Raw genomic sequence first — 21510 nt, 5'->3', positions numbered from 1 at the left:
CTGATGTGACTCAAACAACATCAGGAAGAGTGTATCAAATTGGAAGGGAATTCATCTATGAAAAGGAACCAGAAACCCTTAAACTGTTTCATCTTAAGGAATTCTCCTGAGTTGATTACTCAGAAGTTGGGGCAGATAGGCTTCCCTTTAACCAAAAGGCAAGGCAAGAAGCTAAAAAAAGCCTTTATGGTTATAAGACTTCTACTGTGTTGGTTACTCAGAAGTTAATGCAGAATTCCCTCCCTTTAACAAAAAGGTGAGATGTAAGCAACAAAGAGTTGGATGAAATGCAAAAGAGACCTCCAAGCATAACACGTCCTTGTCCGGTAATCCACTCTGGTTTCAAACTTCATGACTCTTTTAAACCCTCTTGATCAGAAGGCTCGTTGATCAGCATCCGGGTTGTTTTAAGGCTCACAAGAGCCCATCTTCAGATTACTGACTGAACATAACTTGCAGTTTCAGGTGAGACCCATAAAGGAAAAGTGTGTTGGGGAAGACCTGTAAGAGGTGATCACAATGATTAATATCATTGTTTTAATTCCTTATTAGCTGCCGGGGGGTGGGGGGGGGGGGGGGGGTTCACTTGCGTCGCCTTGCTTCCTGTTCCACCGCGGCTTGCACAGTTTGTGTGGAGGAAGCCTTTTCAGCTTACATTTCCTGTTTGCCTTGAGTGAGCATTAGTCAGCAGTCTAGCTGCGCCGCTTACATCACTTCAGCTGGCTATATCAAGCTGATGGCCGCATCAACGTGCAGCGGGCACACACGCCAAAAGCAAGCCTGTCTGCGCCCAGCCGTCGCCAGGGCCCCTGTTTCTTTACCATCAGAGTTCAGTTACCCTCTAAGATCTGTTTATTCCTCTGAAACTTTGCGTAAAATAGATAACTTACATAGAGCAAATGCTCCTTCAGATCTCAGGTGTAATACTATCTTTCCAGTTCAATTAGAAGGCCCTGTTGCCGGCCTAAAGTGTAGATTCCATTGCTCTTCTGTGACCTCTGTAGGAACCAACAAGCCCTCAGGGCCAAGAAGTGACCATAAACATCCAATGGCTGCTGCTCCAATAGATCGACAAACAATTCCCTCTTTAGTGGACACGTCTGCTCATAAAAGCTTTGAGTTTTCTAGTCAACGTTCGGTCTCTGCCTAAACATTCAGTAGAACTCTGGGACCCATTTTCCTCATCACCTGAGGTTGGTTTCCCCAGGGAAACCTGGTTAAGTTCTAGCACGCTACCAGCCATCACGCTTGCAAGTTAACGGATCAACTCATGTCGCAGGCCATACTCTGGACCTAATTTTCACTAACATTACACAATTAACTTAGAAACTGCCTGAACCTTTACTCTGGACAGATCACTCACTCATCTGTTTTCAGATTCCTAAGCACAACGTGACAGGAAAAATGAACACACAAAAAAAGTCTAGACAGTGGTGGAAAATTACCCCAGATTCTGTGGAACAAGGAGCTGAAGTTTGTCCCTTCAGATGACTTCGACGTAGATCAAGCACTTTCTAACTACAACAGAGCTCTGAATTCTGCTTTTGATAAAATAGCCCCTCTCAAACCTTACGACAATCTGATACATAGAGCCCATACGCCTTGGTACTCGACAGAATTTTAACCAGAGAAAGCCTCCTGTAAGAGGTTAGAAAGATGGTGGCGTCAGACTAATAATCTAATGGACAAGGACACTTACAGAGTATCCTTAAACCTGTACCATTGGAACATCAAGAAAGCCTGCAAACTGTTTATATCAAACCAAATTGCAAAGGCCAAAAATTCTTCAAAAGCTCTTTTTAAAGTGCTAAATACTTTTATAAATCCTGATGCATGCTCCCAAGAAATAAATGCTTCACAAACACTCTGATTCTTCAGCTAACCATTTTGAAGACAGAATCAAAATGATTTATCAGATTTTCTCCAGACCACTTGATCAGGCTTGTGAGGAGCTCGATTTGTGTGCACTTCCCCCTAATTGTGCTGCCAGCCTACACCAGAGACAATTCAGAAAATCCTTGTTTCAGCTAAGTCAGGCTCTCCCTTAGATGTCTGCCCGCCCTGAAATTTGGAAGACCTTTCCAATCAGCCTGCTCCTACAATTTGTTCCCAATTTAATTTATGTATCAATACAGGAAATAGTCCAGCGGACTGGAATTTTCAGATCAGAGCTATTAAAAAAAAAAAAAAGGCAAACTTGACCTCGACCATTCTTGCCATTTATTGAACCATCTCGCCGATCCCTTTACTGAGGAAGCTATTGGAGAAGCATATAAAGAATTTATGGAATATCTGTTGGCTAATAGAATTTTAGATTCACCACAGTACAGCTTCGGAACATCCTACAGTACAGAGACAGCCCTGGTAGCGGACACTGACCACATCAGCTGATCTCTCAATGCCAATATACCATCTATGCTGATGCTGCTGGATGTGTCCACAGCATTTTATACTGTATCTCTGTATCTCATCCTAGGTTACTTGGTAGGCTGCATGAGATAAGTATTCACAGAACAGTGTTACAATGGCTTGCTGATTTCCTTTCCAACGGGACTCAAATGGTTATTCTGGGTTCCTATAAGTACTTGTACCATGACACTGGACAGGGGGTACCCCAGGGCTCATGCCTCAGCCCTACACTTTTTGACATTTATGTTGCCCCTTGTCAAAATTTTCAGCGCCTTTGGCTTTGATATTCTATCATACACAGTCGATACACAGCTCCTAATCTCCCTAGACAAAAATCTGGTAAAAACGAAAGAATCTTTTTCTGTCTGGATGAAGGCAATTGCTACCCGAATGACTGAAAACTGTTTCCAGTTAAATGCTGTAAAAACGAAGATTATGCTGTTTGGGAAGGCCAAACAGCTCTGGAAGCCTGATTGGTGCCCCCCAGAACTTGGTATGGCCCCTTCACCTAAACTAGTAGTTTAAAAAAACTTGGGAGTCCGGGTGGATCAATCTCTTACCATGAAAGAACAGGTTTTGTCCATTGTAGTCTCATGCTTCCACATGATGTGTTTGCTGAGAAGAACCTTTCCTCTATTACCACTTGCAGCAAGGAACACTTTGATCTAGGCATTGGTCATCAGCCATCTGGTTATAGTAATGCGCTCTTGGCCTCAGCAAACGAGACCTTGCTATCTTAACTTCAGTTGATACAGAACACCTCCGCCTGACTCATTTGCAATCTCCCTTCTGGATCCGCATCTTCTCCTCTTTTGCATGCATTACACTGGCTACCGGTGAGAAACAGAATTATCTTTAAGGTCTCCTGTTTAACTCAGAAAGCTCTATTTGGTAAAGGACCTACATATCTGTCTTCAAAGCTTTCTCACTACTCCCCCTCAAGACTTTTAAGATTTTGCGACAAAGTTCCTAGGGTCAGAAAGTCCCAGTCAGGGGGAGGTTGGTTTATTTCCTAGCCCCGTTTTTTAGGTATAAGCTGCCTCTCCAAATCTGAATCTACAAGGATCCTCTCCAATTCAGGAAAGTGCTTAAGACTAACCTAGTCTATCTGTGTTACTTTCTACCTGGAATTTGCGCCGAGATACCCTTCTTGGGGTGATTCATGCACGTAATAAATTAAAATAACACTCTCCTCTCTCTCACTCTACAGTAAATGTCTGTTAATCAATAAAACTCTGTTCACTTCATAGTTATTCGATACTTGATCCCTTGTACTTTTGCGGAAGAAATGTTAGGGGTTTTTCTATATACCTCTTCAGAAATGAAAACTGTACATAAAGAGTTAAAGTGTAGAACTAACTTTTATCTTAAGGTTCTAAGAACAAGCACATACTGGAAATTGGCGTGGTGGGTGTTCCTCTGATTATCAGTTTTTTTGTCGTTTTCCAGAGACTTTGGAAATTGGAGTATTTTAAAAGAAAATACAATAATAGCATTTCACACAAAATCGAATTGTTGAGGCATTAAGTGTTAAAAAAAAAAATGAAAATCTTTCCTTGTTAAGGTCCTTTTCAGTTGCTTCCAAAAGTTTCCACTTCATTACAAAATGTCAATGTGTTTGACCTTTCTTTAAAGTTCTAAATTAAGTGGCAGTTTTGTTTCTTGTAAACAAGGTTGTGACACCGAGATAGTTTCTTTCCTGAATACTTTATTTAGCTAACTATTTCAACAAGTGCATTTTCAACAGATTTAGATAACTTGGGATGCCTCTCAACTATCTAGGATTTTCTGAAGACTGGTTTTAACATCTCTTTTCTTGTGAGAGCAGTCCAGCCATCTCAATGGACTGACTGCCAAACTCTCCAACACGAACTCCAACACTGCATTTCAATAGAGAGGCAGTTGAATTCTGAATGCACAGTCTTAAGGGGAAGGACACTATTAATAGCAAGACCCCTTCCAAGATGGCCGCTTTCAAGTCACCTTGGGAAATGCAGTCCAAGCTTAGATTTTAACATCTTTAGGCAGTGCCACCGTTTCCTTGCCAACAAAGGTTGCTGCATGACTTTTGCCACATCAGTTCCTGCCACAAGCAAACTGTCAAGGGACTTCTCTTCCCACTACACAGGACGAAACTTGATGACCTCTGACATTGGCTCCCTTTCTCCGAACCTCCAGCCAGTATCTTCTCCTTCCAGTCGTCTTCATGGAGCAAGAAGAATATGAAGTCTGACAACTCACTGACTCCCAGTCAGTCGGTGCTATGCTTGTGTGATGTTCCAACACAGGAATCTCATGCCACTCCATCAATGGTGACAAAAGGTTTTTCTTCCACTTTCATCATTGGATTCTGACCACACAAGACTCTTTGGTGTGTTAGATTATAAACAACTGTTTAGTATGTAATCAAGCATACCTCTGTCTCATTCAACATCTCCAGATGGGTCAGAAGCTTCCAATTTCCTCAAAATGGGGAAGTGTTTTTACCACCACTGGTTTCAGAGGACTACAAAAAAGGGCCTATCTGTGTAAGCTTAATCTGTTCCCTCCCTCTTCTGACATTTAAGGTACTAGCTGTAGCATAAGTACAGTACTAACAGCCGTTTAACATGTATAGCTTTTGTGAAAATAATACTTAAGAGGGTTTATGATTTTGAGTGGAAGATGCTACTCTTTGGCCTGAATGCTGCTCCAGAAGTATTTACCAAGCTTCACCCTGCTCCCCTCTCATGCCTGCCATTTGAGACCGCTTGAGGTCGGTTGCCACCATAGCCTGGATATCTGTCTGGTCTTGGCACCTTCTTATAAGCTGGCTGCATTCTGCTTTGCTGTAATTTTTCAGACTCCTTTCACTCCCCGATTTTCTAAGAACTGTTTGACATCCTTTTGCATACCATCCCAGAAGAGTGACTTCATAGCAGCCATCCTAGTTACTGCACTACTGTTGTCTGTAAGGAAGACTATACATTCATCCCGTAAGCAAAGCTTAAAGACCACTTAATGGTTTCAGAGGCCTTTGATTCTTAATGATTCACAAATCAGTGCACCCATTTCCAGACTACATATCAGGTGGTTCCCTGGTATCGGGTAGTGGACCATCAGACCAAGCCTGTCTTGCTCAATCCATCTTTCATTCTTTTATTATCGTGATGGGCACATGCTTCCAATTTTCCGGTGGTTTGCCCTTTCTACCATCAACGACTAATTTTCTCAATGAGACACGACTCCTAGGAGGTCACTCATTAAACCCACTGAGGGGACCTATTCATAAGCACTTTAAGGAACAGTCAGCTATATCCTTCTAAATTGCTAAAAGTAAATGTTGTCCTTGCCTTAAAACAATCTTAAAAATGATCATATGAATAGCACAACCCTCTTGAACTTAAACAACTGGAAGTAAACACTGGATTCCATTCAGCTAATTGCAAACTGAGATGTCAGACATGACCGTTTCCCGCACAACCTCTTATTCTACATTTCAGGAATTCAGATCCTGTGCATGGACAATCTTAGAAGACTATATAGAACCTTTAATCTCATCTTGAAGGCATGGGGTTGACCGTATACATACATTTGTAATTCACCATCACCTTGAGGCCTCAGTCTTCAGGATACACTCATTCTTAGCTGGTTGTGGAAATTTCTGTTTGCCTTCCCACGCTGCCACTCTTGTTCTAGGAGTCTTTCACGAGATCAAGGATTAGTCCTGAATGCCCAGGTATGCCCAGTGTGACTGCCAGGTGTAGGGTAAATGTCTGTGGTTCACCTACAGACCCTTGCCCAGCAGAACGAATTCCTTCATATGCTGCTTGGGCAATGCCATTTATCTCTCTGGACTCCAGAAAGTCAGGAACACAAGTCCATCTGAAGAACATATTTGATTATCTGGTGTTTTTCAGAGGTTTTCAAAATGCCATGTGATTAGTTTGTGTTTGAACAGGAATGTCACCTATGTGGTGAATATGCATGTACCCTTGCATTGGGTGTCTATCTGCATGTGAATCTGGTATCCTGACTTTTATTTTGGTCTTAGCATAATAATGTAACGTGAGCGCAGGCGCCTAGGTCTCTCCCTGACAATGTAAGACCTAAGACCTGTTCTGGGACCTGGAGGGGTGCATCAAGCTTGTCCCTAAAGACAACAGCAGACTATTGTCTCTCTCATGGGAGCATCACATAAAACTGTGGTGGGTGTACGTGTTATGATTATAGTGTGACCGGACCTTTTTCTCTGAGTCAGTGAGAGTATGGTCTTCTGACCCCTCTCATGTAAAGTTTCGCTATTATGTGTGGAGCCAGCCCCTTACGATGACCTACTTTGTGCATGTTGAGCCGGTGTATGTACAGTGAGTGGGTCATACCTTTATGGTAGCAGAACTTCATGTGTGTGTGTGCACGCGTGTCTGAATGCTTGACTGTGTATGTGAAAATAGTGGGATCCGTATTGGGTGTTCCTTGAAATAGAATGACACTGGATGGAGGATGGGGGCAGCTTCCCCAAACAGGGCATTGTCTGTGATTGATAAGCCTGGAGGTAGGCAATCCAAACCCTGAAGTGTGGGAGCATAGTGACAGGACTACCTTTAGAAATACCATGAGGAGTTTTTTTAGCAGGACGCTGCTGAATAATTCTTTTTGGTACAAAAGGGGGTGGCAATGGACGGAGCATCAGAACCAATCAGACACTCACACCCAGTCAACAGATCTGGGTTTGATCCATCACCGTTCTTTAGCCCACTCTGCCACCCCAGTTCAGACGTCTGAAATGCCAGAAACCGGTCCTAGGAAGCTTGTTTCCGGTCCAGGGAAGGCATGGCTTGGCAGTTCGGGCTGGACTGTTCCCATGAGGCACAGGGTCAGACTGATTTGCATATGGCCATGTCTGAACTGGGGTGGCAGAGTGGGTTAAAGAACGGTGATGGATCAAACCCAGATCTGTTGACTGGGTGTGAGTGTTTGATTAGTTCTGATGCTCCGTCTATCACCACCCCCTTTTGTACCGTTTTGTTCGCCATAAGTTGGCAGGGTATGCTCAGACGTGAGTCCCTTGCTCACTTTGCCACTTGATTCAAGCAAGCCTGGCTGAAGAAGGCTGAAATGCCAGAAACCGGTCCTAGGAAGCTTGTTTCCGGTCCAGGGAAGGCATGGCTTGGCAGTTCGGGCTGGACTGTTCCCATGAGGCACAGGGTCAGACTGATTTGCATATGGCCATGTCTGAACTGGGGTGGCAGAGTGGGCTAAAGAACGGTGATGGATCAAACCCAGATCTGTTGACTGGGTGTGAGTGTTTGATTAGTTCTGATGCTCCGTCTATCACCACCCCCTTTTGTACCGAATAATTCTTTTTGAGCACTGTCGTTTAGTGGATGGTAGGGACGAGGGTTGGATTGCAGTTTCTGCTGTTCCAAGTAAGGACGTTTCTAAGCAAGGCCTGCCCTGATGTCTGTTCCCAATTATTGCTTCAGTAAAGTTGATGACAGCCTCTCACTGAGATCTCAGACTTCATTATGCTCATGTGCTATGCATTGACTAAATGTTTGACTGAGCTGTCTCGGGGGTTGGGTGGTACGTGTGTCTAGAAATAGTTATTCTGTAAACCAGAACTGATGATACGTATGTCTCATCAGGACTGAATTGACCTGGGGATGAAGGATACCAAGATGTTCCTTCTAAGTCTGGTCTCCCTGTAAAAACAATACCTCTCCAGGATACATAAAGAAATCCCTGGTTGTCCTCTGTCCTTTGTCCCCAGGTCATTTAAGTCCTGATGAGACCCTCATGTGTCAAGCAGGGTTGAAACGTTGTCGACATTAACTACATTTTTGTAATATAACAAAAAATAAATAACTTAGTTTGGCTGAATTGAGTTTTATGACTGCAATGATTACGCTATAGAAGTTGTTCTTTAATTCAGTTACGTCAGATGTGTTCTGTTTTACAACTAAAAAGATTTTCTTGTTTAATTATATTCTACACAGAAATTTTCTGTGACAGTAACAAATTGTTGTAAAAAATGAGTTCAATGTGAACACCTTTAATAAGTTGATACAAGTACATAAAACATAGGCTCTCGATCACCCATACGCATTTTTCCCATTCATACACACACATGTACATACATACCTGAAGACCACACACACACACACACACACGGCAGTCCTGTCATAGTGCCCCTAGTCGAAGTATTTTGTTCAAACCAAAGTATCTGGCTCTATGGATATTAGGGTTAAAGTCAATGAAGCTGAACCTGAGGGTGTCTAGTAACAATGCGCAAGTTACTTAGCCTTCAGTAGCTCACAATGATTTTCACTGGTCAGAAGTAGCTGTCACTACAGAAAAGGTTGCATACCCCAGCTCTAGCTTAATCGCAAATCTGAGCTATAGCTTTAAAAAAGATGGCAGCTAGACTGTGGTATTAATGTAATGCACAGCTGACATTTCAAGTAGTGGAGTGCATGTTGGGGAGACATGGCTGAGTGAAATGCAAAGAGTCAGTTTGATGTTGAAGTCCAGTTCAGAAGTTTCCATTCATGAATAAGACACAATGAATCATTTGAACTAAGTACTTTTTTTTAACTCCAGTTTTTAATGATATTAACTCCTGAAGAGCTGATGTCTAAAAAATCATTCTCGTGTAAAACTGAAGCCAACACGTGCTTCGCTACTCTCAAAATAACAATGTTGCTTCATCAGAGTGCAATTCAGAGAATAGACAATGGACAAGAAATGAACAACAAACACAGGTATCTGTTAAAAATGTAAAGAAGCAGGGATACACAAAGCTGTTCCAGAAAGTAAAAGAAACAAGATTTGGCAAAACCAGTAGAACTGGTACAGTTTGCCAGTCTTTGGCCTTGTCAATTAATGTTTTGTGATGGTTTTTGTAAAACTTTAGTTGGGGAGCTGCCGAATGAAATGGTTAAAAACAAATTTATTTTTGGGTGGCACTGAAGGGAACTACTTTGTGTGTGGAGTGATCTTTGTGAAAGCACAAAATGCTGTCGCTTACAGTGAAGCAAGCCAGTGACTGAAGTGGGCTGAACCATTGTTCTATGTTTTATCCTGTGGTGAGGGGAAGAAAAAAGTGAATGGCATAACAGACCGATGGATGAAGTGGGCTAACTGAAAGTCCCCAAGCATAAAAGCTGTAACGTTTCCTTAGAGTCAGCGCAGGTACAAGCCTGCTCTTGTGCACAAAGTAACGAGGAGAATGTGCCTATTTTCTTTCTTTAAATAGTAGCACAATTCCCTTCATTGACCAGCCACAGCTACAGGTAGTGTTGCAAGTGTGTCATGGACCCTAGTGCCAGGAAGGAAAAGGGCTTACCTGGTGGCTGTTTGAATTATAAAATACAGCAATAATCAAGCTACATTGGGCCCTGGTGCAACTGCACCTGCTGCATCAATGGAAGCCAAACCCCTGACTGTGACTGCTCCCTTCAAAGCAGACCGGAGTGTAGCAACGTGAATCGCAACAGCGTGAAAGTTTAATGAGGACTTACATCAACCGCAGCCCCCACCACTTTAATCAGAAGCCTATTCGAGTATGCCCAATGTGACAAAGTATTTATTTTCCTTCAAGCTTCCATGGTTCTACCTGCATCTTGGCGGCTCACTCCACCACCATAAGGCAGCTAGAGGAATTGTATAGCGATCCAGTTCAGATTTAAAAAATAAAGTGGTACCATAACAACTGAGTGGATTTATGGGTGAGCAATGACTAAGCTTAAGGGAGGGGTGACCGGAATTACCAAAACGTAATTGGCCTAAAAAATCTGGTTAAGGAGGTGTGGGAGAAGCAAGTTATGTGCTGAGTGGAGCGATCAATACTGGAACAAGGGCCAAGTTGGTATTTGAGGGGTAAGCAGCATATAAGAGAGCCAGAACACGGACGAACTCCCATGCATTTCTGAAAGAAAAAGTAGTTCCCTGATTGTGAGCAGTGAAAGGATACAAGTCATCTAAACAAAATGATGGTAAGGAAGCTATGAACTGTGTGGTGGACAAACACAAGAAAAGAAAGGAAAGCCGTATAATGAGGCGCAAGCAAACGAGTGACAAGAAATCCAACCAGTAGTAAGTATTGGGATGGATTTATGCCCACTTTCATTTTCAATATGATAGGCAAGAGCTCTTTCCACAACAGACACCTAAAAGCGAGACCTAATTATTAGAACTTTGTTCTTGCTAGTCGGTGTTTTACATTGTCTAGGATCTGGATCCTGCCACCAGTGACAGCATAGCTCTCTGGAACCTGTGTGGGAACCTGTGTGGCTCAAACACAGTCAGAAAATCCTTGTAATAAATATGGCTGCTGTCCTTGGAGATTCAGGAACCTGGTACAACTATGAACTCACTGAGTTGCCAAGTACCTAGCTTTTAGACCCAGACATTGCTTTCAAAGGTAGACCTCCGGCTTATTGTTTAGTGTGATAGCAGCACAGTAGCGATGAATGGAAATGCTTACATTGAACTGAAGCACTGGGAATTCCTCTGGCTGCATACTGTTTATTGAATTTGTGTCAGCCTTGCTGCACTACTGACTGCTGATTGGCCTGGAGTAACCAATCCTCGCTGTGCCAGGAGGAGCCTGTTAGAGCTCCCCAGAAACTTAATGGAGGCTGCAGAGCGGATGCGCCCACCCCTGATGTAATGCTGCGATCTCCTCATACAGTTGCTACTCAGAAGTAATACAGCTATACCTTTAAAAATTGTCGTAGCCAGTTCCTAATTTGTTGCAATTGATGTTTTTACCTGCACAGTGCTAAACTGTTTATTGAATTAGTGTCAGCTACTGACTGCTGATTGGCCCAGGGGTAACCAATCAGCATTTTGCCAGGAGGAGCCTGCTAGAGCTCCCCGGACACCTAATGGAGGCAGTGGCGCATACGCGCCGGCTGTAGATGTAACAATGTTATCCCCTCAAAGGCAAGCCCATCTGTGCCAGTCCGGGACCAAGGGCTGCCATTATGCCCAAAAGCTCACCTACTCCTCAGAGGATATCAGACACCTCCACTCTGTAAGCTATAAAGTGGACCCCCCTCTCCTATCATTCAAAACTAGGTAATCTAGGGCTAGCAAATCATAATATCTTTGTGTCAGATGTGATTAAACCTACTGAATCCTCTACTGTACTGCCAGTCAGGGACTCTTGTCCTAACCCTACAAAGGTAAACATCAACCAACTAACGATTACTTATCTTAACACTCGTTCCATGGCCAAACATCAGCTCGAAATATACCCTCTACTCGATGCCGAATTCCCTACATTTTATTTTTAACCGAAACATGGTTAACGGAGGAATCCTCCTCTGATATCTTGGCTGCCTTTCCAGTAGGTTACTTCATACTTCAAAGTAACAGACTTGAAGGCAAAAAAGGGGGAGGCGTAGCAACAGTAATAAAGAAACCGCTTAGCGCCACAAAACTCACCTCATTTGATCTTCTAGCGATGGGTGATCTAACTTGATTAACCTATCTCCCCCTTGACCTGCATTTTCATGTACAGACCCCCAGGACATATGCAGTAGTTCGCACAACTTCTCAGAGTCACTATTTCCCTTAGATATCGACAATGCCAACATTCTATTAATCAGTGAACTCAACTATTGAGCTAATGATCACACCAGAGAGCAATCTTCTACAGATTTAGTGAAATTGCTTAGCAGCCTTAACTTTGAGCAACACATTTTCTTACCCACCCATATCAAGGGCCACACACATGACCAGGCCTGGTCCACTAATCTAGCCTTAGCCAATCTCTCGGTCTCTCCGTGTACATGGTGTGATCACTATCTTATCAAATGTTCACTTAGGGGCTTAGCTCACCCAAAACCTTTTCCCTGCCCTGGAATTCTATCCAGAAACTGGTCCTAAGTTGACCAGAACTCCTTCTGCGATTCATTGGTCAGCACCCTTCCTAATCACCCCGTGAGCATAGACTGGCACGAGGAAGCAATCACTAAATGGCTAACAGTAGCCAGCAATACGCATGCCCCTCCTCAAATCTAAACAGGTCAGACGCCGCGAGGCATCCAAATGTTTTATTGAGGAACTGAGATCAGCCAAAGTTGAACGTTTCAGAGCTGAATGCAAATGGCGGAGCCATTACTCACCTGACTATAAGAAAGTATATACCCACCTCCTCAAAGATCATAATGCAAACAAAATTCACCTTGTATCTAATAAAATACTAAGTATAGTTTAATTGCTTAGGTAATTAAAACCATTGTAGTACAAAAAATTCATGATTCTATAAAATTCATCTTGTTCAACATTAAAACTTCTAGTCTTCCGTTTGCTTATTTTTTAAATAAACATAACAGTAGGTGAGTTTCCAATTAAAAATTCAATTCTTATAGACAAAATTCAAGATGCTTATCCTGCCCATATACACGGAATAAGAGCCAAATAGAACCAACATTTTTCAACAAAGCTTCCTGACGATTCACCAAGGCTTAAATGCTGAGATATAAGGGAGTGTGTAGTGACTGGCTACACTAACTGTGTGAGTTCGTTCTAGTAGTGATGGAGACCAGGTCCTAACAGAGACTGCCTTTGAGGGAGACATGCTATGGGGGAGTGGTTGACTAAAGTGTATTTGTGCCTCTGACCATCTCCCAAAGAGTGTAGTGTCTCCTTGAGATCATTAGGATGAAGTGCAGAAATGTGTCAAAGTTGTTAGTGTCTCTGCGTGTCTCCCCTTTAGTTATGCTAATCGGTGCCTGTGGCTACACTGCGTCCTACTTGCCAGGCCTCCTTACTGCATCACAATTCTACCACCACAGTGTGAAAGTGTAAGACCCCGCATGTCTCCTCTATTAGGGCCCCAACAGCCATGCCGTATCTTGCTAACTAGACCATGTCTGCTCTTTTGCGTGCTACGGCTATTACCCTTTTCCCCACAATCCTGAGAAATTTTACCAGTGCACAGTTAAGTCTGAGGTCTGAAGAATTGAAACACGCAACAACAACCTCTCTACGTGATTGTATCCCTCTCTTGATGAACTCTTTGTAAAGGATTTTCTGGCGTTCATCTAGGGTGGCTTTGCAGAGACACAGCACATGAATGATTTCCTCAAGCGCTTCATCGCAGAGCCTGTACTGTTCCCTATATATCTTTCTTCGCCAAGGCGGGTAATGTACTGATACTGGCATTATCCCCAGTCGGTATTATAGATACTGCTGCTTTGTGTGGATGCTGCACGGTGTTGCTAGATCACCTTGAGGGGGATAGCTTCATATAATTAAAGAGTTCGCCACCCATGGTTCTGTCTTGCCAGCGACTGGTTGTCCTCCAAAAGGGACAATACTTTGGTATTTGATTTTATTATTATTGTCAGCTCGCTGCGGCACAGGTTTAGGGCCCAAGCGGATGAGAGGTGCAGGGTGGTAAGTGCCATAGGAGGAAAGCTCTCATGGGTGATCTATCCCTCCCTTGTATTTACAGCTAGAGATAATAGCCCAAGGAGCCCTCCTTGGCAAGCTTGAGGCTTTGCCAGCAGCTCACAATAGACGCCTGTCTGCCCAAGGTTTGTTTTACTAAGCCGAACTCCAATCTGGTTTCTGCAGGGGATGCAGATTGAAAACAGCCGTGAAGATTTTTGAAACTCTGGATGCCAGCGCAGTGCTGTCCTGGCTCCTCAGGGCCTCACTCCCTTAGGCTAACGTGGAGTGGATTTTGGCTTGTGCCACCTGAAGGATTGGACAGAGCGAAGAACCCTTCACCTTCCTATGCAGCAAGCCCAAGCCAGCTCCAAGTGCTTTACCTTTACTTTTGATTTCCTTCATTTGAGCTGCAAATCTCCCGTTAGGATTAAAGAGAACTCTTAGATATTTGTACACATTAGTTGATTCCACATTTTTGCTACCCAGGTACCATTTGTGGTTTTTCAACTTTTTCCTTAGGAATGTAAGTGGTTGGGTCTTTTTCATATTAATAGACAGCCCATTATTGTTGGAGTCCTCCAAAGTTGTGTTCAGGAGACGTTGCACCCCCACTTGTGTCCTGCTGGCTAGAATTAAGTCCCTTCATACAGCAGATTTTATATCATAAGATCTCCCAATTTTGGTGTGTGGCTGTTAACTTTGTTTAATAAGGGTGGGAGATCGGAGAGGAACAAATTAAAGAGTCCGGGCCATCACACAGCCCTGTTTTAATTCTTCAGTTGTTGGTATATGCCTGGACAAACAGGAGTTGTACCCCAATCTGATCCTTATCCATGTGTCTTTATGCAACATTTGTAGTGCCCTTAGAAGGCCACCAGGCGTGTTCCAATCCACAAGTTTTGACCGTAATTTGCTGCGGCTTACCTGGTCAAATGCAGATTTATAGTCTATAAAACATAGGTTGACAGGCTGTTTATAAGACATTGCGAAGTCACTTAGCAGGGAAAGGGCCATGATTTTGGTTGTAGACCCTGTTTGGTAAATCGAGTCTGTTTTCGTGGGATTGTGACGTCAGCAGTTCCTCCAGAACTGCAAAGTATTTTGCTTCATTGTCAATTAATGCCACTTAGCGGTAGTTCTCTGGCTTGGTTTTGTCTCTCCCCCCTACCCCTAACAATATTGGTGAGATCACCAAGCCATTCCATGAGGCGGGGTCTCTACCGCTGGCTAAGGCAAAATTGAAGAGTGGCTCTAATTATTTTGCCCTCTCAGATGGTTCTTCCCTAAAGATTGCTGCAACTAACCCATTTGGGGCGGGCCCCTTCTCAGAACCCTTTGGAAATGTTCTTCTGGGTGTTCTGTGCACTAGTTGATAATGTAAGTTCTCTCTGGATTTCCAGGTAGTCTCTGGATTTCCAGGTAGTGAAAGGATTCAGGACTCAAGGTAGCACTTGTTTTTGAGGTTGTATTTGGGCCTACTGCTTTATTTATCCTTGTATATTGTTCTTCATCCCTGTTCAGCCATTCAAGTCCTTCATCACAGATCGTGGTGCTTACATGAGATGCAAGCTGAGGCATTTGATTTGAAGTTATTCATTATGGTCCTGGAGATTAATGTGATACTCTCTTTAAGTGACTTGTACCCATCAGGTTAAAGTGTGCGGTTAGGAAGCTGGCCCAGGATGCTTCCGAGATGTCGGAACTTGCCACCCTCGGCATAGGGTTGTTACTGATATTCACTGTCCACCAAATGTTGGCCAAGTTGTTTCTTTTTACGTCACAAAGAAATTTTGCCCAGAATTAATCATTCTGTTTTTTTTTTTAATTTGATTTTCCTTCCTTAAGTCGTACTAGAGGTTCAAATCACTCTGGGCTTTCGTCAGTACTCTCCAGAGCTGGTTTACCCACCTTGTTATTCCCTTATTGTGGTGATTTCTCCTCAAGGTACCATGAAGGGGGTCTTTATACCGGTGTCCTTCACGTCGAATGGCCTCTGTTGTTGTAAAAAGTCCTGCGTATTCAGCTGTGAAGTTTTCCCAGCTCCTCAAGGGATCCTGCGTTACGTTTGACTTGTGGAGTAATTTCTTTGCACCTTGAATAAGATTTTGCAAGGAGGTGGACGTCCATTTTATCCTCTTATTGCTAATTATGTAAGATGTAGTCTCCTGATTAGCTGAGGGCTCATGTTCTCCTAGGGTGATTGATAAAACTATCTCCTGTGGATGGTGATCGCCGTCTATCTTCTCTTCAAGCGTAAACGAGATTACATGTTGCATTAGAGGTACATCCAACAAGGTGTAGTCTATCAGGGATGCTTCTGCTTTAGAGTAATGTGAATGCCCCGGGGTTTGTCACTGGCAAAATGACCGTTCGGGACCCTAGACCCAAGACTCTCCCGGTTCCCTAGTAACAGCTGGCCTTTGTCTTTTTTTATGCCGTTTTAGGCTTTCTTGGTGATGTATGCCCCAATACTGGTCTTGTGCTGTCAAAACTTCGTTAGGTAGTGCAGCTCCCATCATACACATGTTAAAATCTCCTGAGACTATGAGAGAGATGTTTTCTCGCTTAGTTTTGAGGTTCATAAGCTTTTCCCTCAGGGTTGTTGAAAACACCAATCTTACTTTTTTCCTAGGGTGAATGTGAACATTCACTATTACAGTGGAGAGAAGGAGACCGTCGGATGTTTTTAGGGCCAGTTCCACAAATTGTAGACCCTCATGTTTGCCCTCAAGTTTTTTGCCCTCCATTTCAGCAGATGCTGATAGATAAATTGCGAGAGACACTTTTCGATGCCCATGTTTTAGGGCTTCAGTTGCCAGAGTGAAAGTTTGATAAGCCCTCCAGTAACAGTTTCCAGCACCCAGCTCTCCTGCAAAAGAATCATATGAAAGGTGCATAGATACCGCATGGTCTGTGGATAGTCCAATTTGCTAGCAAGCCAGTTTATGTTCCAGGAGCATATTCCTTGTGAATTATCAGCCTGCGTACTATTAGATTTTCCTTCTTATGGCAGCTTCCTAGTCCTATTTAGTGTACCTGCTAACCAACTCCATTCTGTTTAGATTCTCTTGTGTTGAGAGAATGTTGGGGTGATTTTTCTAGCCAGATTGATGATCTGTCCCGCAGATTTACTTACGACGTTCCTCATGACTGAATAAACTCTTCTTGTCGTTGTGCTTGACCTGGGTTCTTCGCTGTAAGTTCGTTCAAGTGGAAGGGGGTACCCAGTAGTCTTGAACAGATATTGAGATGCCCCAGTTCTTAAAACTTTCCACATCCTTCATTACCTTCTGTGCCAGTTTTTCAAAGCCCCAGGTGACTGATGTGCTCGCTAGTATTCCCTGGACCGGGGCTTAGCAACTCATTTGCTAAGATGTCCTTTGTTGATACATTTCCCCAGGGAGGGGATCAGGCGACAAAGCTTCAAAATATTGAATGGGGGTTGGGAGCGCACTGCCACACAGCCCGACACAGTTCGCCCCTTTGTATCCTGGTAAATGCAGTACAAAAGTAGTGCTTACTAGAAAAATAGCTGTAGTTTTTCACCAAAGTTGGTGCAGACATTGCTGTATATCTCTAGACACATGTTTCTGGGTTCAGCCCTTCATCAGTAGAGAACAGCAGTTGTAGAAAGCAAAGAAAAATCATCTGGGGTTGCTGGAAATGCTGCCAAAATCCTCTCAGGTGACAGTACCACTCACAGGCACACAGGTGCATCTCCAAAGCTCGTCAGCTTGCTGGCTCAAGGGAGCCCTTTGAACAGAAAGGGGGTTGGGAGCCCACTGCATCACATCCAAGCACAGTTCGCCCCTTTGCATCCTGGTAAATGCAGTACAAAAGTAGTGCTTACTTGAAAATTAGCTGTAGTTTTTCACCAAAGTTGGTGCAGACATTGCTGTATATCTCTAGACACTTGTTTCTGGGTTCAGCCCTTCATCAGTAGAGAGCAGCAGTTGTAGAAAGCAAAGAAAAATCATCTGGGGTTGCTGGAAATGCTGCCAAAATCCTCTCAGTTGACAGTACCACTCACATATACCATAATGCTAAGGGGCAAACTGTGCTGGGAGGTGAAACCGTGTGCTCCCACCCCTTTCTCTTCAAAATATTGCCTCTGTTTAAAATGTCAAAGCGGCCTTTCGAGATGTAGTCTGGACAAAATAGCATGCTCTCTCCTTCCCTTTGTGTTATAGCCTGTGTTTTGTCGGCTTGAATGGCTTCTGGTATTGCTGGACCTGTACTACCAGGTCTATGAATTTGCCAGTTTGTTGCTAGATCTGAGCTCGGAGCAGTCACTTCCACATGTTTCTTGCAGCTATGAAGAATTAGGAAAATGTGTCCAAGTAGTGTTGTCCTTGGTCATTTCAAGAATCGACTACGCTCACTCTCTCTATTATGGTCTCCTCAAAGGCCTCAATCTCAGACTCCAACTGGCCCAAACCAAACAGCCAGATTAATCTTCCATCAGCCAGATACTGCCACATACCCCCTCTGAAGAGGCAATTACACTGGCTTCCAATAGTACCGGTGTCTACAACCAGTCGAGCGTGAACCACCAGTAGCTCATTGACACCTTCAGAGTAGCTCACAGCCTTAAGTTTATTTTTATAAAAGCAAAGGGTCACATTTTCCTTTTAAAGTTAAGGGAAGGATGTGTCTATTTTACATTATCTTCAGAATGCAGATAGCAGGGTCTGATAATGAGCATTGCTGGAGTAAGATTTATGACCCTGGGCACAGAGCTGAAGGACTGAGGCATTTAACTCTTAAATAAGTCATTGTCAACTCAATATTGGAGTGTGGGAACAAAATGATGTTTCTGAATGCTTTTAAATGGTACATTTTTTCCCATTTCAAAGTGTCACCTTTACAAACCGGAGGCATGTTGTTCCCAGTGGCTAGTAGACACAGTGCCATATTTATAACTGAAAAATACAGCCATTATTTTAAGTGGGAGAAATTTTAAGTGCAAAAAATGTTCCTTATCATGAACATCTTTGCAGAACGTTTTCACCCGTTTAAAAAAATGGTTATATATTTGTATTCTACATGTAACTGTGCCACATACGACAAAAGGTATTCCAGTGCCACAAGTACATATGATGTAGGCTCTCAGTCACCCATACACATTTATTCCATTCATACGCACACATGTTCATACATCCTCAAAGACCATGCTCTCACTGACACACATGGCAGTCTTGTCATTGTGCCCTTAGTCAAATTATTTTGTTTAAACCATAGTATCTGGCTCGCAGGACATTAGACTTAAAGTCAATTAGGCTGGACGTGAGGGTGTCTGGTAACAAGGTGCAAGTTGCTTAGCCTTCTGTAGCTCACAATGATTTTCACTGATCAGAAGTAGCTATCACTACAGAAAAGGTTGGAGACCCCTTCTATAGAACAAAGGACCGTCTTCAAGACGGGATGCATTATTTTTAAACCCTTCATGGCAGAAACCCAGCATTCATATCAGCCCTAATCCCTCAATACATTTCCAACCGAAATCTAGGATCAAGCCACATGAACCTTCTTACCATCCCCACATTTAAAAAGAAGAAAATTGGTGGTTCCAGATTTCCAGTCTTTGCCCCCAGCATCTGGAACACCGTACCCCCAGAGATAAGAGCCACCCCCAGCTACAAAAGATTCAGGTAACTACTTCAAACTTGGCTTTTTAAACAATCATATGACTAGGCACTGTTGAGTAGCCCACATTACGTCTGTTACCTAAGCACCAAGAAAAAGTTCCGGTGAATGTGCGATCTATGAATACGAGTAACATAACATAACAGATCACGTCCTCTCTCAACTGGAACACAAGATACCCCAGATAGGTTTCAGCTTGTTTAGGCCTCCTCAGCGAATTCGGAAATTAAAATGCTGTGTTTGTTTTATGTAATACCAGATAGCAGTAGATCTAATGGTATTGCCGGCGCGTGTGCGTGCATCCAAACCTTCCCTAATACTCTTAATTTCATTGCAGTTCCCATCTTGTTCTGCAGGACTTGTAGTCACAAGCTTGGCTAGTAACTTTAATTTCCAAGATACATACTTGTGCATGCCGATTGCCTATGGGGGCAAAAATAGCCTGCAATTTGCAATAAGAGATGGCAATTTTTTGTTCGTAGTTTGTCCCTTCACATTTGTCTTTGCACCCAAATTTTTTATTTAAGTAACGGTTGCTTTAGTGAGTCATTTCCACCACCTGGGAATTCGGCTGTACCTCAAACTGGGCAACGGGGTTGTGAAGGCCTCTTCTCTAGATCTCTCCTAAGAGAAAGATGTGTTTACCATCACCATTTTGCTCAATCTAGATTTTTCAGTCCGAGACATAATCCTTGTTGAAACCCTCTCAAACAGTTTATTGGGACAGTGCTAAAAATATATAAGCTTCTGGCATTCCAGCCTCTAGAATGGATGGACCATGATCAGCTGATAGTAACTAGGTTTGCAGAGAAACCAGCCCCACTCCAACAGATCAGTTGTGCGCTTTCTGGGTTTGATGGTATCATACATATAACTAGTTTCTCACACATGTTTCTGGGTGAGGTTTGAACACCTGGTCTAAAGAGTGGGATTTGTTCTATATTCACCTAAGTGATCTGGTGTACTTCCCTGTCTTCACTTCTCTCACCCCCTCTTATATGCTGTTGGTAGCACTCACCCTATTATCCTGGCCACGAGTGACCCTGGTCAAACATGCCCCTTTGGAGACCTCAGGAGCATGTCAGAAAGACATGATATTCAACCCCTTGTAGTCCTCTCACTGAAGGATGTGATCCATATTTTAAGTTTGAGAGCAGAGAGGCTAGCAGGGAGGGAACATCTTCCACAGATTCAAGGGAAACAAGTTCATATTTGATAGATGGTTTACCTAAACAAGTAGGGATGTGTAGGCTTCCAGTCTCAATGCGACCCACATGTAAATATGGACCATTAAAAAAGGAAGTAGTCTGACATCTAATAGGTTATTAGAGTCCTACGAATAGTGAATTGTAGCATGTTGGCCTTGCTATTGAGATTGTGTGAGTCATTGCCCCTCACCATCCACCTGTTTAGAACCTTACTTGCGGTCCCCACTTAATAAAGGCTACCGGCTGGGGAACTGTTAGATATTTTTAAATTCACAAATCTGGATCCCGCCTTTGTCCAGTAGTATTTTATTTAAGAACTCCCTCCTGCACCGAGTCAAACAGGAGGTCCAGTCCGCCCTGGTGGACCTCCTTCTGCTTTCATTCTCAGAAAACACCTACACTTGGTTTTCAGTATTTGCAGGTCTCACCAGGGGACTTGTTGAAAATTGTGTGTTTTATTCTAGAAAATAAGGCTGGGGAACCAGGGGTGATGAGAAGAGGGTGCACCCAACCAGCAAACACCTTCTCCTCAGAATGGCAAGTTTCCATCAGCTTGAGAAGAAAGGCAGATCTACCAAGTGCAAAATGCACCCACTTTTGCCTAAGCAATCCGGCATCTCATACTGCCTTTATCCATACCCTATGGAGTCACTCCATGCATGCTATATCTGAAATGGTTGTTTGAATCAAGCTGACACATTCATAGGGCAACCCTCTGATTGAGGTCAATAGTCCTCCTTCCACTCATTACTTCAGTCACAAAATAGTAAAGACCTATGCCACAGCGGTACCACACTCACCAGAAAAGGAAATTGTGGTTTCCTAAAGCAGGGCATGCAATTTGAACACTGATCCCTAG

The 21510-nt window shown here is 43.3% G+C and overlaps 1 protein-coding gene across 2 annotated transcripts in view; it reads left to right on the top strand.

Moving 5' to 3' along the window:
• The window catches only part of ATP11B (ATPase phospholipid transporting 11B (putative)), a 446007-nt gene that overhangs the window by 418069 nt on the left and 6428 nt on the right, over positions 1 to 21510 (top strand). The gene's annotated exons all lie outside the window — the stretch shown is intronic.

The sequence above is a fragment of the Triturus cristatus genome, chromosome 11, assembly GCF_964204655.1.
Source record: "Triturus cristatus chromosome 11, aTriCri1.1, whole genome shotgun sequence".
Taxonomy (NCBI): domain Eukaryota; kingdom Metazoa; phylum Chordata; class Amphibia; order Caudata; family Salamandridae; genus Triturus; species Triturus cristatus.
The sequence above is the reverse complement of the archived record's forward strand: the minus strand, read 5'-3'. Positions and strand labels throughout refer to the sequence as shown.